Below are 18,508 nucleotides of genomic sequence, written 5' to 3'. Positions count from 1 at the left end.
AATCGCAGCTCCTTCATGCCTCAGTCAGTAGATACACCACCCAATATGGCGCTGAACTATATGGATCAGGAAGGTCCTAGGTTCAATCCTCGATCTGTGCTGTTAGCTGATTTCAGCTGGCGGGCTTCAATTGGTGTCAGCACCCCTAGGTTAGGGAAAGAAATCAGCCAGAGCTCCTCTTCTTGATGGCTATCCAGTGACCCCTGATAGAATGCACAAATGCAGGATGTTGGTTAAGAACACCCTCTGTGTCTGTCGCTGTCTATCTCTATTTCTGTTTCCATTTCCCTGTCTTTACTCTATCTGCTTCACTCTTTCAGACTGTTTGCATTTTCAGTGTCTTATTTGACCCTGAGCTGAGCTTCTAGTCCAATATCCTCCATCATAAAGGCTGCCTATTTTAACCTCCATAGCACTGTCCGCTTCTACCCCTACCTCTGCCGCTGAAACCCTCATCCATGTCATTGTCACCTCCAAACTCCACTACTCCCATGCTCTCCTGGTCGTCCTCCCATCCTTCACCTCCATAAACTACAGTTCATCCAAAACTCTGCTGCCTGTATCCTATCCCAGACCAAGTCTCACTCACCCATCACCCCTGTCCTTGCTAACCTGCATTGGTTCCTGACCACTCAACACCTCAAATTGAAAATTCTCATCCTCATGTTGTAAATCCTTTCAGGGGTTTGCCCCTCTCTATCTCTGTAACCTCCTCCAGCTCTACAACCTCCACCCGAAACTTTCCATTTCTCTGACTCTAGCTTCTTGCACATTCCCAATCCTATTACCTAGACGCCATGCTCTGGAATTCCCTCCCTAAACTCCTCCACCTCCACTCCTTCTTTGAAATCCTCCCTAAAGCACACCTCTTTGACCAAGCTTTTAATCACCCCTTCTTCTCTCCTCTCTTTTATTGTCTCTCCCTCTCTCAATTCAATTCAATTCAAATTGCTTTATTGGCATGACAAGGTACATCTTATGTTGCCAAAGCACCAAAAAGACATTTATGGTTGAACACATAAACGCAGATCTATCCATGTGTATAAATATACACTCATATAATTTGCATAGAATCTTTTCTTAGGTTTAGTGGTTGTCCCTCTGCTTATGGCAAGCTGTAACATAGTTTGCTGCTAAGGTTACGCAATTTCTCTGTTCCCCTAATAGGTATGGGAGTTTTTGGTCTTCATTCAAATTTTTGAATTCAGGGCATATTTTTATGAATTTTGGGTAGAAATTCCCCCTTATATCCTGATAGTTTCCACAAGCTGTGAGGAAGTGCATCTCTGTCTCCACCACTCCCTGACTGCAGTCAGAGCATATCCTGTCCTCTCTTGGCAGACAGGTCTGTCTGTGTCTGCCTTTTTCGATGGCGAGGCTATGCCCACTAAGTCTGTACATAGTCAAGGTTTTTCTTAATTTGCTATCTTTTACCGCAGTCAGGTATTCGGCCATGGTGTATTGTCTGTTTAGGGCCAAGTAGCAATCGAGTTTGTTTTGGGTTTTTGTTGTTTCTGTCCAATAGGTCAGATATTTTTCCTTTTGTTTAGTGACAATTGTGTTGGGTCGAATTCTCTGTGCTACGATGTCACTGTCCTGGAGCTGGTTATTATTAGTAGTGTTAGTAGTTACTTCACTGAGTCCCATTCTTTATCTCTGTCTCTATCTCTCCTTTCTCTCACACTCTTACCTACTCTGTCTCTGTCATTTCCCCCTCTCCCTTACTAACTCTAGCTCTATCGCTCCCTCTCTCCTTCTCGCTCTCCATCCCCACCTCTATGTCTCTCATTAGTTCTATCTCTCCCACTCCCTCTCTCTATCTCTCACTTTCCTCCTCACTTTCTGTATTTCTCTTGCTCGCTGGCTCTTTCTGTTCTTCCATTTTATTGCATTTGCTAACTGCCTCGACAGCAAACCAGACTGAAAAGGGTTAAATTATTGAAAAGCCTTCAGCCCTCTGGGTTTACTGATATTTTCTATCAATGAATTATGCAGAACTCACCAGATAATGACCCACCAGGCAGAGCTGTTTAACAAAACCAGAAAAACAAAAAAAGTCAATCAATGCTGAGACTGAAATACTCCAGGGAGGCGATAGCAAGGCACAGCTTGAGAGAGAAAGGAAAAAAGAATTGGGGGAGGGGGAGGGGGAGGAGGGAAAGCAGCATCCCTTAACCCCCCTCTCAACGTGTGGTTTACAGCCAGAATTTATGAGTATAATTTAGATGGTAATTGAGTGCACTCAATGCCTACACCCCGTGAATTACACTATGTACTTGATCTGTGTTTTAGTAAAATCATTCCCCCCACTCACCCACACGTACAATCACACATACACACATGCATATACACGCATGTGTACACACACACACTCCCCTCCCTTCCAAGATTATGCTTAGCAGCTTTGGACCCAATCGAATATTCAAAGAATGAACAGCAACAGAAAGGGAGTAATCGCAAGGTTAAACCATTGCTGAGGGGATCAAATAAATCAGGTATTCCTTTGCCCATTAGGTACTGTTCTAAATAAAAACAGCTAAAAAGACAGAGGGAGAGTATGAAGGATTCAGTATGTCAAATGGGATTCACGTTAACCTATCTGGGCAGCAAGTGCATGTTCGGGGGAGCACCTGCTGGGCGAGACTATCCCGGGGCAGCTTATGGATGGGACTGAAGGGAGACCCCCACCAGGTCTGCCTGCGGACAAATGCCTCTGGCAGTCGAAGGGTTACACACGGGTTACTGCCCCAACACATTGATGTTGTTAAAGCCTCAGTGTCGCCAAGCTGCACATCTCAGTGAAGGGGAGAAAGAAAAATCCCGGTTCATTTTTTTCTTTCCTAATATTGGCCATGATCTAATTGAACGGTGGAACAGGCTCGACAGGTTGAATGGTCTACTCCTGTCCTTATGATCCTATCATAAATGAAACTGCATCATCCAATAGTTCAGTGAGTAGCAGCACCATCCAGTGTGGCACTGAGCCACATCAACCAGGAAAGTCCCGTATTCGACCTCCAGCCCATGTTGCTAGTTGATCTCATTCAGGACAGCAGTTAAGGTGGCACAATTGGCCTCAGTGCTGCTGTGATGCCCTCCATGGTGGAATACCTGCCAACACTTGCAGTCCAGGGTCGCTCATGAAGAGTTGCTACTTCAGCGGAAGTATCGAAGGGGCAGCTGACACCCATAGAACTGTACCCCAAAAGGGCCAGAACATTCAGCAACAGTGGGTAGAAAATGGGATCGTGACAAACCATTTTTAAAGTGAAGCCCCCCACCACCGCATTTCCACCAGATACACACACACAGGCTTTGAGAATGTAAACTGTTTACTTTCTGTGATCACCCACAGGTTCAAACACCAAGATAGTCAGCACCAAGTCCTGTGTAACCGGGCAACCGATTGCGATGTCCCTGCCATTTCTTAATACAGGAATCAATCCTCAATTGAGAGAAAACTGCACTCACTGAGAACACCTGAGATTAGGTCAATTATAAGCCTTTCCTTCCCTCATTCAATTGATTAAAATACCCCCCAAAATAGACAGTATTAACACTGTATCAAATCACCAATTAACAAAGAGCTTCCATTGATCGGTCCTGACATTGCCAATTAAAGTCTTGCCATTTCGGGCCCAACAAAACAGCCTTCTGTTCATCACGCTCCATGTAAAGGGTCTGTACAACACAGCTGTTGGGAGCTCTGCTCACTCACCAGATAAGGCCTGGGCCTGACTGTAGGAACAGGAACAAGACTGGTTAATAAAACTATCCAAAAAACAGCCTTGGAGTAGCGATTTCTTTTTAACATCTAACATCTTCCTAAAAAAGTAAAATAAAAAAAGTGTCTGGTATTGGGCATCTCAGTGCTAATGGTATTTACTTCTGTTGTGTTTTTATACAGGGGTCAGTGGCCAGAAATGCTTTAAAAGGGCAAATCTCTGATTTTGAAATTTCAGTCTGTTATTCTCTATAAAGGTATCTTTCAATTCTGATGGTTCTTTACCTGCTCCTAGGTCTATAGTTAAGAGAGGACCACACAACCTCCACCAATGCCTTAGATGGTAACTACAGTCCCAGAACAATATTGATCCACTGAGACAAGGAAGGACACAGATTAGATCCCCATTCTGGGTTGAATTATTTGATGGAAGCGCTGAAGGAAGGGTTCAGCAATTGGCCTCCTGTCTTACTGGGTTAAGGAGGGGTGAAAAAGTGCAGGGTTCCCATCCCGAATCAGCGTCCTATTTGATCCTGTGCTAAGCTTCCAGCCCCAACTCCTCTCTATCACAAAAACCGCCAACTTCTACCTCCGCTACATTGTCTATCTCCGACCCTGCCTCAGCTCACCTGCTGCTGAGTTGACTATTCCAATGCTCCCCTGGTCGACCTCCCAACTTCCACCCACCATAAACTTGAGCTCCTCCTAACAAGCACCAAGTCCCACTCACCCATCACCCGTGCCCACTCACCCATCACCCCTGTGCCCACTCACCCATCACCCCTGTGCCCACTCACCCATCACCCCTGTGCTCACTGACCTACATTGGTCCACCAATGACTTGATTTTAAAATTCTCATCCTCGTGTTCAAATCATTCCATGGCCTCGCCTCTTCCTATTTCTGTAATCTCCTCCAGCCCTACAACCCTCGGAGTTCTCGGTGTTCCTCCAATTCTGGCCTTGTGCATCCCCCACTCCCTTTGCCCCACAATTGACGGCCATGCCTTCAGCTGTCTAGGCCCTAGGTTCTGGAATTCCCTTCCTAAACCTCTCTGCCTCTTCACCTCTCTCTCCACCTTTAAAACTTTCCTCTTTAACCAAGCTTTTAGGCACCCTTCCTAATACCTCCTTCTTTGGCTCGGTGTCAATTTTTGTCTGATTAAGCTCCTGTGAAGGGCCTTGGGACATTTTCCTATGTTAAAGGCGCTATATAAATGCAAGCTGTTGTTCAAGTGACAGCACCTCTTTTCTTACCAAGCTGGTCTGTGTTCCAACACTATCACTTCCCAACAAAAGCTCCAAGCACTCTCAAACATTTCCATAATTGCCTTTAGAATTAAGCATTGCTGGCACAAAGTAATTATGTTGGGAGGATCCTCAAATAAATATGGCAGCTGTTATCTATTATTCTATGTATCTTGCTCTCTCTCTCTCGGTTCTATCCTTCCATCTATTTCTTTCTCTATTCCTCCATCTATTTCTTTCTCTATTCCTTCCTTTCTTATCTTTTTTGCTGTCTCTGCCCTTCTTCTCTCTCCTCTCTCCATTCTTCCTTCCCCCTCTTTCCACATCTGCCTTCTTTCTCATTTCTATTTGTTCCTTCCCTCCCTCTGATCCTTCCTTTCTCAATCTCTTGCTCACTCTCTCCATTATTTCCTTCCCTCTCATTTTCTCTCTCTCTCCTTTGTCTCCATTCCTTCCTTTCCTCTCTTCCTCTCCAAATCTCTCTCTCCCTGTTTTTCCCCTCTCTCACTATTCCTTTATTTCATCTTTCTCTATCTCTCTTTCCTCTCTCCATTTCTCCCTTCTCTCTCTGTCTCCCTCGCTGTGTTGCTTCCTTCCCCCTATTTCTTTCTGTGTTCTGATCCCTCGTAACTATTTTAATTAAATGTCCACATCTAAATTAATCCATCAGATGGTGGCTGTTCCTTCACTTCCTGTCAGTTCAAGACACCACAAAATACAAGGCTAGAGATTACCGTTGGTAATAATATGCATTCATCCAACATTCATCTGTCTGCCCTCTTAACAAAGGTGTTAACTCATTTATTTTAAATTAGCAGACAGAGGAATGTCATACAAACCCGTTAAGCATTCATCCACTAATGTCACCAAAAGCCATTTCTAACCTATAGTCTTCAGTCACTGCTGTCACCATCACCCGTGAGAGGCGGGTTGTGGGAAGAAATCACTTGGACACAGGCACTGAGTAGAAACCTTTTTCTATTAAAATTATCTCAATATCTCTCTACCTTTTTAAAACTGGACAGCGTGTACCAACTACATGAAAGGACTGTGAATGCGAGACAACTGCGGTAACAGTGCCAGGGCAGACCAACTAACTTTGGCAAAGCTTCTAAACATGCCTGGGCCAGATTGAAGTGTTAATCACAGGGAGGGGTTCTCGAAATCTAAACACTGCATGAAGTCAACAAGGGTTAAACAGCGCTTGAGCCTCTGGTAACCAAGCTCTCTCTGATCAAGCACCGAAAGAAAATTCGATTAAAACCCTTTTGCAGACCCCCACCCCCCAGTTAATGGAAGGTACTGCTCTCATCAGAATGCCTATTCTTCCTCCTTACAGATTTACATTTCCACAGACCCACTATCAAAGTGCCCATTGTCTGATGTGACCTATGGCATTTCCCAAGGGCATTGGGAACTGCTCTCTCTGATTTCTCCAAAGCCCCTCTGGTTCCTGAAGAGTAGGGAGGTCCCGAAAGACTAAAGGCGGAATACGGTTACAAAAAGAAAAAGAAAAGAATGAAACAAATTTGCAAGCCAATAACTCCATCATGGTTTGGACTGCAAAACCGATCAGCCATTTTGCTGGGAGGCAAGGAGGGGCGGAGGGGTGACTGATGTATAAGTGTTACACTTGGTCATCACTCAAGCTGTAACTGTTTACTGATCCATCATAGGATATATATGATTCAGAAATTAAATACAGACAAGGAAGATCATTTGACCCATGTTAGCTTATCCATCCGGAGAGGAAAATTGGCAGATCCCCATCACAGCATACAACTAGTTTTTGAATGACTCTGAGGTGCTTGCTCCACTATCCTACCCCGAAGTCTATTCCAAGTGTTGATTGCTGTTCACTTAAAGAAATTCTTACTGACATCAGTCCTAAACTCACCTTTCACCAGTGTGAACCGGTATCAATTTTCCTACTGTCCTGATTTGCCTTGGAAGATGTGTTGCAGATTTACTTCTACTACATCATTTAATATCTTCTATATTTCTAAACGTTTCCTCAGGCTCTTCCTGCACTGCTTCCAGGGCTAGAACATTTCCCTTCTGTTCCACGCACACTCGGTGCATTCTGATCAGGGCCCTGTAGAGTTTCAGCATGATGTCCTATGACTTGTCCTTACTGATTTGGTTATAAAGCTCAGCATTCTGCTGGTTTTGGTGATTGCTGCTACAATGACTGGACATTTTTCAGATGAATTTCCATAGGGTTGTCCCATTTTTCCCATCGTAAACTTGGCAGAAGATCAGGGAAATTCCGTCGAAGTGTGAACCGCTGATTGTTAATTGTTTACGATGTTTCTGCGGAGTCCCGCCAACCTCCCATCGGAGAATCCCCACCAAAATTCCAGGTGTTTAAGATCTGAGTCTACTTACACTGTGGCTCTCTTACAACCTCACCTTTACCTACTTCTACACCATTCTTAGAGTATGTCACCCATTCTTTCTTCCAATGTGCAGTGCCTTGTGCACTTATATGTGTTGAATTTCACCTTCAGCTGCTAATCCAACTCCTTTTGTAAGAGCTTCACTGTTTCCTCCAACTCAACTTCTACCTCTCCCCATTTGGTTTCACTTGTGAACTTGACCAGTTTGCACTGGGAATCTTAGTTGCTGATGTAGATTGGAAACAGCAGGAGTTCCAGAAAGATGTGGCGATTGAGCGGGATCAATTCAGGGCTCGGAATTGCGAGCCAATCACCAACGATTTGATGGAATTTGGGTGAAGGGGAATTGTGTTAAATTTGCAGATTTATTTACTTGAGCAATCAAATGGAGGATCAGAGAAAAGCGAACCTTTGCTGTTTGGATCAGATCGGAAATTTGCATCACATTCGATGGGAAGTTGTCTCCTCTTCTGCAAAAGAACTGTTTGCAAGAGATAGACAGGCGAACGTGGATGTACTCCCTTCACTTTATACCATTCAATAGAGTCCGCTAGATCTTGTGTAAGACAAGTGCTAAAAGCTTAATTTGCAATAGAGATTGTCTGCTCAGCGCACTTAGATTGTTTAGCGACACAAGGATAGCTTTTCTGATTGGTTACGCCGATTCACAAGTGGGTGTGGCCAATCGGAAAAGCTGGCAGAGGTCAGTTCCGTACGATTTCTGCCCATTTAGCGACCCATTTAGTTTTCCGGTCAGGTTTTGCACTTGTGCCAGAAACACCCACCAGCTTGCAGCCGATTATATTAAAATTAGCCTCCATGACATTGTTTAGATGTGCACACAATTTCCTGATACTTACATCAGTATGGCACTCAGCCATCTACCCATCCAAATAACATGGGATGCTAGGATGTGCTGCTTACAGAGGTGCCTTTTAAAAGCACTATAGTGAGACTTAAGGCAGCATTTTGAGGTTATAGCGGAATCTTTTTTCTTGTTACTAATATCACTAATATGTGATTTCAATTCCTATTTCCATACAGAATATTCACTACTGATAACTGGATCATTTTAGCTGCAGAATCCTCTTACAGGCAGCTGCCGCTTGTTTAAAGGTTTCTTGTGTTTACAGGCAGTAAACACTGGTCGGAATCTGTGCGTCAATAATGCAGTAATATCGGAAACGGTTAAAGGTCTGTGCCAAAATTGACTCCCGGGCAGCTTTCCCTGTGAATCCTGTGGTCGGCGAACAAGGTTCGATACAATGCAGCAACAGAGCAGTGCGGACAGACTCACAGCCGCAATCCCTCGTGCGCTGAGTTACTGATCCTAACTGTGTCCACTGGTGGATGTGCCGAGCAGTGATCGGAGGGTGCAAACAGGGCAGGAAAACAGAGGGCGAGTTGCCTGGGGAGCCACTCTCACGCACCTCCAGTGGCCACACTCTGAGCGGTATTGGCGGTTGCCTAAGAGCAAATCAGGCGGGCATCCTCTCAGCCACAGGGGGTGTGTGACTCAGAGCACCCTAGGAAGGGAGAGGGAGAAAATAAAACCCATACTTGAGGGGTAGTGTTTCAAATGATCTACTTTATTCAACTGAGAAAATACAAGTATTTTGAAATAGAACAGGTTATGATCAGGAGTAGAAGGAGTCAAGTATGATCAATATCTCCACTCGTCCATCCTCAGTGTAACTTATTGATTGAAATATTTTGCATACATCCCGGAATCATGACTTGGCCGCTATCTTTGTTTATAGAAGTGATGTTGGATCAGCTGTAAATGATTTTCCAGCCTGCAAGCCTTAAATTCCCAATGGTATAGATTGAATATTTGAGCACATTTTTCTTTATTTACTGGGGTGGCAGAGTTTCTTTATCTGCCAATTTTCTCCTCTCCCCACCTCCTCTCCTGATCCTTTTCTAGGGTACCAAAGCATAGGCAGCAGGCACGTCCGGCACCTCGCCCCCAAGTGGACATATGTCAGCCTACACAGTGAGAGTTGGCACAATGTTCGACTGTGGAGGTCATCACAGCTGAGCCTGACCTGACAGGGGTCACTGAACAACAATGAGGAGTGAGAGCCCTGGCTGATTCTTTCCACTGTCGTGAGGTCAGTTGAGCAGTGCTATCACCCACCCCAGGTAAAATCACCTCAGTTAAAGCAATTTTAAACCATCGTCAGTGAAAATTCCCCGCTGTTTTGGTGAATGGCAGCCATGCAAGACCCATCCCACTCACAAATATCCTCAATCACATTCTTACACACTCACACAAATACAGACTCACACTCACACATGCGCTTGCACATGAACTTACACAAATACAGACTCACAATATTACACTCACACACTCTTACACGCTCACCTCCATACTCTGTTAACAGCAACTCAGACACAAGGGATTACAAATAAAATGTAAAATATTAACAAGACAATCTGAAAGCAATACTGCCCTGCAAACATTTATTTGCCATGTAAGCTACACTAATGTGTACCAGCTCCTGGCACAGGAACTGCATAACAAATGTGTGCCAGGACTGCAAGCAGCCTGCGCTGTGGAATAATATCCAACTCAATATTAGTTTAAATAATCTGTCTGATTACTCTTTGGTCCCCCCTACACCCCCCCCCCCCCCACCCCCAGCCACCAACCCCCCCTCCCACCCCAGCACCCCCCATAAAACACAGGAAAGCTTATTTCTCTCTAAAAGCACAAACCTGTTCTTGCTAAAGGACAAGAAACAAAGCAACTTCCCCACTCACAAAACAAAAAAGAAAGCCTAGTATCAAAGACCCATTGAGGAGCAAGGGGTCCCTCATTCATTCATCTCAACGCCAGGGAACAAACGCTTTCTATTGGATTTCACTACAAGGTCAAAGTTCACTCCTTTTTCCCATTGAAAAAGAATGTGAATTTGATGATGGTTTTTCTTTCTTTCTTTCTCTGTCTGTTCCCCCCCCCCCACCCCCCTCCTTCTCTTTCTCTTTTATTTGCCTGGTCACTAAAGGAACAAAACACAACCAGGCGATGGGTTTCCTATTAAAGTCGAACAACTAGATGGACGATTGCAGGAAGAAGTAGTGTCAGCCCACTGCAGAAAGATGGACAAATGGCTAATGTAACATCAGCCCCTTTCCATTTGGCCTGAAGTCCTAACAATAATATATCACTCATCTGCAGGCAGTGAGGGAGTTCTTTAAAGGCTAATCCTGCTCATGTATGTACTCACATAAAAGCCAGAAATTTAGGCCGCATTTTGGTTGAAGGTAGGGGTGGGGCCCTCCTACACACGAGTCATTGTGGTGGATGATATTGTAACTCATTTTGGGGAGTGCGTTCACTTGTCTCCTGGCCCACTCCCACCCTGTTGTCTATTTGAATTATCACCTCTCTCCAACTCCTGGTCTCCCACTCCCCTCTCCCTTGCCCCCAGTCTTCTGCTCCCCTCTCTCAGGCTCCTGATCTTTGTACACAGCAGTGGCAGTGCATGAAACAGTCAGTGCACTTTAAAACCAGATTTCCCACACCCTGGGCAACCAGGGTTACTGTTGGGTGTCTTATATGTTGGTCACAGATTTTTTCCCCCCCTGTTTTGCTTTGGCTGGAAAGAAAGGAAAGTGGTCTTGTACAAAGGGGTTCTGAGATTCCTGGGGGCCCACCCCACCAGGACAGGACATGGGAGAAGAGATTACATAATCAAGAATAACAGAAATATTCTTAGGCAGTAAAGTGCTGGGATCTCGCCCGCCCCGCGAGTCTCTTCGCCGGGAGCAAGCGGAAGCCAAGCGCAAGCAACGTAAGGAGCGCACGTCAACCCAAGCACCCCACCCACCCGCCCCTTTAACCACCGTCTGCCCCACCTGTGACAGAGACTGTAGGTCCTGCATTGGACTCATCAGCCACCTGAGAACTCATTTTTAATGTGGAAGCAAGTCATCCTCGGTTCCGAGGGACTGCCTAAGATTAGTGCAGTGCCCCCACCCACCCTAGCCCCAGAGACCCCCATCCCAGAGACGGGTTATTTGCATAACCGGGGTGAAATGGCAGCACCTGCAGGGGCACATCAGCAGTGCTCGCCCGGCCTGACGTGTTCCGCACTTACAAGGTGAAGTGGCGACTTGTCTTTCTGGCTGAGGACCCACCCCACTGGAGCTATTATGCCATTAGTCGAGGTAATCAATCCCCTCCAAAATTTTAGAGCCTTCAGAAGGCCTCAAAGGGACTCACGCCAGAAATCAGAAGTTCTGTTAAGACTGTTTAAGGGCACGAAAGGAAGAATTTCCTGGGAACTCCCTCTGACACACCCCTTTGACATCAGCGGGCAGGCAAAAGATCTGCCCGCATCCAACCCACCTCCCCCACCCCCTCAACCTCCACCTCAACTGGAATTTAAAGATCTGATCTAGGTGAGGCTGAATCCCAGTGAAACTGGTTTCTCCCCCATATTCTGGGCTGCCCCAGCAGAAATCGGACTTATGCTCTCTCCCAGCCCAAGAATTTTGGGAACAGGGTGTCTCACACATGAGTATTTATAGTATGCCAATATCTGAAACTCACGAAAATTCGTGTCTAAGCTATTGAATTGGCCAATGCTTCCCAACATGTCGATATTGATTCCCACATCATCCTGTCAGAGGAAGATGCTGAGTTTACATAAGGTACTTCTGAAGTGTTGCAGACTGAGGGGGAATCAGTGACTGTGTCACATCAATGCCATTCTCGTGCATGGCCAGTTTAAGGGGCCTAGTAGCATGGCACCTGTCTATTCTTTTGAACAGAGAATAGGACAGGACATGGGAGAAGAGATCACATGATCAAGAATAACAGAAATATTCTTAGGTCGTAAAGTGCTGGGATCTTGCCCAGCGGTTCAGGAAATTGCATTATCCAGCACAGTACTGAGCCATACAGATCAGGTCTTAGGGGTTCCATCCCGCTCAGGGCTGAGTTAAGCCAGGGCAGGTGTAGGAGTTTTACAATCGCTCTCAGTGTCCCTGGGCTAGGGAGGAGGAAAAATCAGCCAAGATTGCCACTCCCGAAACCTTGAAACCAGTGGCCCCCGCTGAAAAGTGCACATGTGGGCATTAGGGAAGGACAGGATTGGGATCAACTCTGCTACATTGTTGAATAACCAGCCAACACTCGCTGTTTAGGCTCACACACGGAGAATGGCCACTTTGACCAGATACTGGAGGGCAACTGGCACCAGTGCAACTACAGCCCGCCCACCAATGGGTCAGCATCTTCAGGACAGAAAAATTACTACAACAGGTTAAAACAGGAAGTGTTCTGCTACATATTAGATACATAGTAGTGCTACATAGTATTTACAGCACAGAAACAGGCCATGTGGCCCAACAGGTCCATGCCGGTTTTATGCTCCACACGAGTCTCCTCCCACCCCTCTTCATCTAACCCCATCAACAAATCCTTCTATTCCTTTCTCCCTCATGTGGTTATCGAGCTTCCCCTTAAATGCATCTATGCTGTTCTCCTCAACTACCCCTTGTGGTAGTGAGTTCCACATTCTAACCACTCTCTGGGTAAAGAAGTTTCTCCTGAATTCTCTATTGGATTTATTAATGACTACCTTATATTTATGGCCCCTAGTTCTGGTCTCCCCTGCAAGTGGAAACATCTTCCCTATGACTACCCTTTCATAATCTTAAAGACCTCTATCAGATTTCTCTTTTCTAGAGAAAAGAGCCCCAGCCTGTTCAATCTTACCTGACCCATTCTGCAAGTTTATTAATATCTTCCTGTAGTTTGTCGCAGTCCTCCTCTGTATTAACTATACCCCCCCAATTTGGAGTCATCCGCAAATTTTGAAATTGTACTCCCGATTCCCGAGCCTAGATCATTTATATAAACGGTAAACAACAGTGGTCCCAGCACCGACTCCTTGTGGAACACCACTTCCCACCTTTGGCCAGTCTGAGTACTGACCACTTAGAGCAGGTGGCTGCTTAACTAAGACCAGAGCCATCACGTCAGGCTGTGGATGTTCTGGTCAGTTTAGGATGAATGGAACGTTTGTGTAATTAATGACAGAGGGACATTTGACACTTTAAATTTTAATTGCTAATTGAAATGACAGTTATGGACCATGGTGGACAGCATGTAATCATGATTTGAAACCAGGATGATTTAAAGAACATTGTATTCCTGCACAAGATACACATCTGCAGCATGTTAGCTGTCAACCACACCAGCCTTCTCCCAAACAACTTCATATATCCCAGTCAGCCAGTGGCTCTAGTGTGCCAACACAAGCTCTCCAGAACATTATTTAATGCCGTTCTATTTTAAGGCATTTAGCAATCTTTACACTGAATAATAAACTGATACAACAGCAATGAATTTATCCCTTTAAGGACTAACAGCAATGAATTTATCCCTTTAAGGACTACTGGATGGTATGAACTAAAATGATCACCGCAATCAGCATTCGCAACAAATACACATCTCGTTTACAGAAAGGTGGGCACTTTATATTCAGGATGTGGGATACATCAGAGAATGTTACAGATAGGCGTTTAGGGTATATCATAGAGTGTTACAGTGAGGGGTGTGGGTAAGATTGTGCGGAATGTCAGAGTGTATTATGGATGTGTGGTATATCATAGAGTGTTACAGTGAGGGGTGTGGGTAAGATTGTGAGGAATGTCAGAGTGCATTATAATGAAGGATGTGTGGTATATCGGAGAGTGTTACAGTGAGGGGTGTGGGTAAGATTGTGCAGAATGTCAGAGTGTATTATGGATGTGTGGTATATTGGAGAGTGTTACAGTGAGGGGTGTGGGTAAGATTGTGCGGAATGTCAGAGTGTATTATGGATGTGTGGTATATCGGAGAGTGTTACAGTGAGGGGTGTGGGTAAGATTGTGAGGAATGTCAGAGTGCATTATAATGAAGGATGTGTGGTATATCGGAGAGTGTTACAGTGAGGGGTGTGGGTAAGATTGTGCGGAATGTCAGAGTGTATTATGGATGTGTGGTATATCGGAGAGTGTTACAGTGAGGGGTGTGGGTAAGATTGTGCGGAATGTCAGAGTGTATTATGGATGTGTGGTATATCGGAGCGTGTTACAGTGAGGGGTGTGGGTAAGATTGTGCGGAATGTCAGAGTGTATTATGGATGTGTGGTATATCGGAGAGTGTTACAGCGAGAGGTGGCGGTGTATTAAACATTCCAATTACTATGATGTGACTGAGAGTCTCTGTCTGAAATGTTCCCCCACTCCCTGAGGTACAGTTTTGTTGTAAATCATGAGAAAAGCAATTGTATCTGCACTACTCAAGTCTGTCAGCAGCCTATAATTAATCACTTCTGTAGTTATAAGAAACAGTGTACAAACCCCATCAAGAAAATATCAATTTAGGAAAATGAGACTTCCCAGCTCAGCTTGGCTGCTGGCTGTCTGGGGTCATATCTCCTCTCTACACACCCCCCCCCCCAGATAGACCGTCAAAGCTCCAATATCTAGATAATTTTTTCTAATCCAATACAAGATATATCTTCTGATAAACATTTAATTTAGCAAGGTAGGCAAAAGAACCAAAAACATAACTGTCATTCAAATGACTAGATACCATGATAAGAGTTAATATACTAAAGTGATAAGCTTTAATGGGATGAGTGCCATTTTCTCGTCCCTTGCTTTTCTTATATTTCAGCTAAGAGGATCAGCATCAGAGCATCATCAAACACACGCCACGTGGCCTGGGCCAACAGTAGGCAGGGGCTAACTCTATGACATAACTGTGAGACTCAATTGTGCACATCCCAGAGATTCTAAGGCCTATCTCTCCATGTCCCAGAGACTCTATGATGTAACTGCGCACTTCTCACCATGGTCTAGGTTGTGTTGCCAGAACCCCTTTTTGCCAGCACTCTGCATCAACCAGTGTATGACACAAAGTGGACTGCAATTGTACTATGTCTGAATTTTTAAAAAATATATTGAATTTTAGAATACATTTCTCCTAAAGGAGTACAGTTATCCTGTCTGGGGAGGGGAGAATGAGAACTAATTATAGTAACAGCCTAAATTAGATGGGTTTCAACCAGAAAGAAAACGAAGGAAAGACTTGCATTTATATAGCGCCTTTCATGACCTCAGGATGTCCCAAAGCGCTTTGCAGCTAATGAAGTACTTTTGAAGCGTAGTCACTGTTGTAATGTGAGAAACACGGCAGGCAATTTGTGCACAGCAAGGTCCCACAAACGGCAATGTGATAATGAGCAGGTAATCTGTTTTTAGTGAGGTTGAGGGATAAATATTGGCCACGACACCAGGAATAACTCCCCTGTTCTTCCTCGAAATAGTGTCATGAGATCTTTTACATCCACCTGAGCGAGCAGACGAAGCCTCGGTTTAACTTTTAACGTCGCATCCGAAAGATGGCACCTCCGGCAGTGCAGCGCTTCCTCAGTACTGCACTGGAGAGTCAGTCTAGATTTCTGTGCTCAACTCTCTGGAGTGGGATTTGAACCCACAACCTTCTGACTCAAAACCAGGAGAGAATGGGGGTGAGATTAAATGGGAGCATACCCCTCAAAGATTTATGAATAAAATGTCTTGAGGAATTGCTATCAATGGGTCTCTGAGAATTAATGTTTATAATAATGTCTTTTCTCTCCTCATTTTTATTGGCTTTTACGCTTCAAAAGTAACTCATTGGCTGTATAGTATTTGGAGATGCCTTGAGGATGTGAAAGGCGGTATATAAATGCAAGTTCTTTCTTTTTTTTACACCCAAACCATGGACTGAATTTCAATGCTTTATCTGTAGTATAACAGATATGAATAAGAATCATCCTGTGCTAGCTCACTGAAAGAGCTATCCACTTAATCCCAATTAATTGATCTTCCATGTAACTGCCGAATCTTGGAGTTTACTGGAAATAAAATATTAAAATTCCACCACTTCCTAATGTACAACCGTCCACTTTGGAACCAGTCTCAAAACAAGCGCGTTTAATGTAGTAAAAAGTCACAACAAGGCGCTTCACAGGGGCGATTTTCAAACAAAATTTGACACCGAGCCATAGTTATACAGTCTCAATCGGTAAGAAATGACCTTGACTTGTGAAATCACTCAACGTGCTTTAAAAACAGGATCGTTGGCAACCTTCCGTGGTTCAGCGAACAAACAAATAAACTTGCTCTGGATACTCGATTCTGTAAACACCGTGGGTTATCCTCTATTTTCTCCCTTGCTTTGCGGGGCTTCCCGCGCTTGGGCATGTGTCATGAGGTAATATTTTTTCTATTGTGACTGCTATAACATTATTTTATAATCCCAGTTTATCTGAGGGCTGTTAGGGTGAGGGGGGTGGGTGTGGAGAACATCACCGATTCTAACAAGCACACATAGGAGAAGCTGTATTGAGTTTGATATGCACTTGCCAATAAAGAGACAAACAGGCAAGCGAGTAAGAGCAAGCAATCTTGACTGTGTAATAGGCCCACTGGAGTCTATCAGGACAGATTCTAAGACCCAGCCACAGCAATGGGTCTCCCAACCTAATCTGTGCATCATAAATCATGAAAAGGACAGTTTCTAACAGGTCAAATTAAGATAAAATGCCTTTAATTATCAAAGCAACAGCTACTTGTCCCATCACAAGCTGTATTTCATCCCTGAAGGGAGACCAAGCCCCAGACTAGATGTGCTTATTGTGTTGCCGTGACACCGGGCAGGCTTCAGCCAGCTTCCTTTCAAAAGACAGAGAGGAAGGTGGCTTCCTCTCAACTGCCATTCAACTATTCCAAGAAAGGGAATTTTAAACAGTGGCTGGGGGAAGGGCACAAATCAGGAACGAATGTTCTCCGCCTCCCACCTCAGCCCATAGCTTAAGGCCTGCTGATTAGGCCAATTATCATTACTTAATGACTTTTCAATACCACTCTATTCAGACCGAACAAAAAAATTTAGTGACACCACAAAGGACTCAAGGAACAACTGTTTGGATTCAAGTTTCCATTACGGAACCCAACCTGAAATTGGAGTCCAGGCCTAAATAAGCATCATTTGAGGACTGAGATATGTGAGAAAGTTGAGATAGCACAAATGTTGAGAGGAAAAGCCTTTTGTGTGTGTGGTATTTGGCCTCGACTCTCAGGGCTCCTGGTGTGGGTTTTTTGGCAGCCTTATGCTGAGGGTGTGTGTGTGTGTGTTTTTTTTAATAAACTATTGATTAGGTTTGTTTGCTGGCTGGCTGGAGACTCATTAACAAACAGCTGAGAAGCTGTTTTTTCAGGATTTTAATCCCCCAAATCTTTAGCCTCTGAAAAGGCTTTTGGGCTGCCCCCCTGCCGTTTGAGCTCAACCCTGGCACCTGGGTCACTGTTCAGCCAGGCCCAACGTAAGCACTGTGATATTCGCACAGAACACAATCTAACTCTAATCTTGACTTCTGTGGATTGAGTGCTGAGTGGCTACATAAAGAATGGTTGTAGCAACCACATCATTAACCTGTTGTAACCTGCACTGTATCTGCCCCTGTAGTCTGGCACAGTCCAGTAAAGGACTCATCTGTTTATTAGGGAGTTAACTAGCTTCTACCATGACGAGTCATCTAACATATGCTATTTATTTGGGGGGGGGGGGGAGGGGGCAACTCAGTCTCCCCCAGAAGTCTAAGGGGTTTTCTATTCTATTTTAATTCACAATTATCTCCCCTCCTGTCTTGAAGGCTCTCGCTGGGAACAGTTCCAGGGACACCGATCGCTATACAGCATCACTCCTGATCCTGATCTTGTCTCACCCAACGCCCACGCATGTAATACGATAGCAAAATACTGTGGATGCTGGAAATCCGAAATAACAACAGAAAACGCTGGAAAAACTCAGCAGGCCAGGCAACATCCGTGGAGAGAGAAACAGAGTTAACGTTTCAGGTCGAAACCCTTCTTCAGAACTGAGAAAAAGAAGGCAGGAAATGAAACATATTCAAAGGCCACCCACGCATGTAATGTCCAGCTGAGTCATTGGATATTGACCTGGCCCATCTCCCATTCCACTACCCACCCACCCCCCCACAACCACCGCCTGCCCGCCCCCTCCCCCTCACCCTGCCTCTCCACTCAGTGCACTGAGGCCAGTTGCGGTGCTCCCACTGCTGCGAG

Source organism: Somniosus microcephalus, chromosome 19 (assembly GCF_052327205.1).
Source record: "Somniosus microcephalus isolate GS21.2 chromosome 19, FLI_Smic_1.0, whole genome shotgun sequence".
Classification (NCBI taxonomy): Eukaryota; Metazoa; Chordata; class Chondrichthyes; order Squaliformes; family Somniosidae; genus Somniosus; species Somniosus microcephalus.
The sequence above is the reverse complement of the archived record's forward strand: the minus strand, read 5'-3'. Positions refer to the sequence as shown.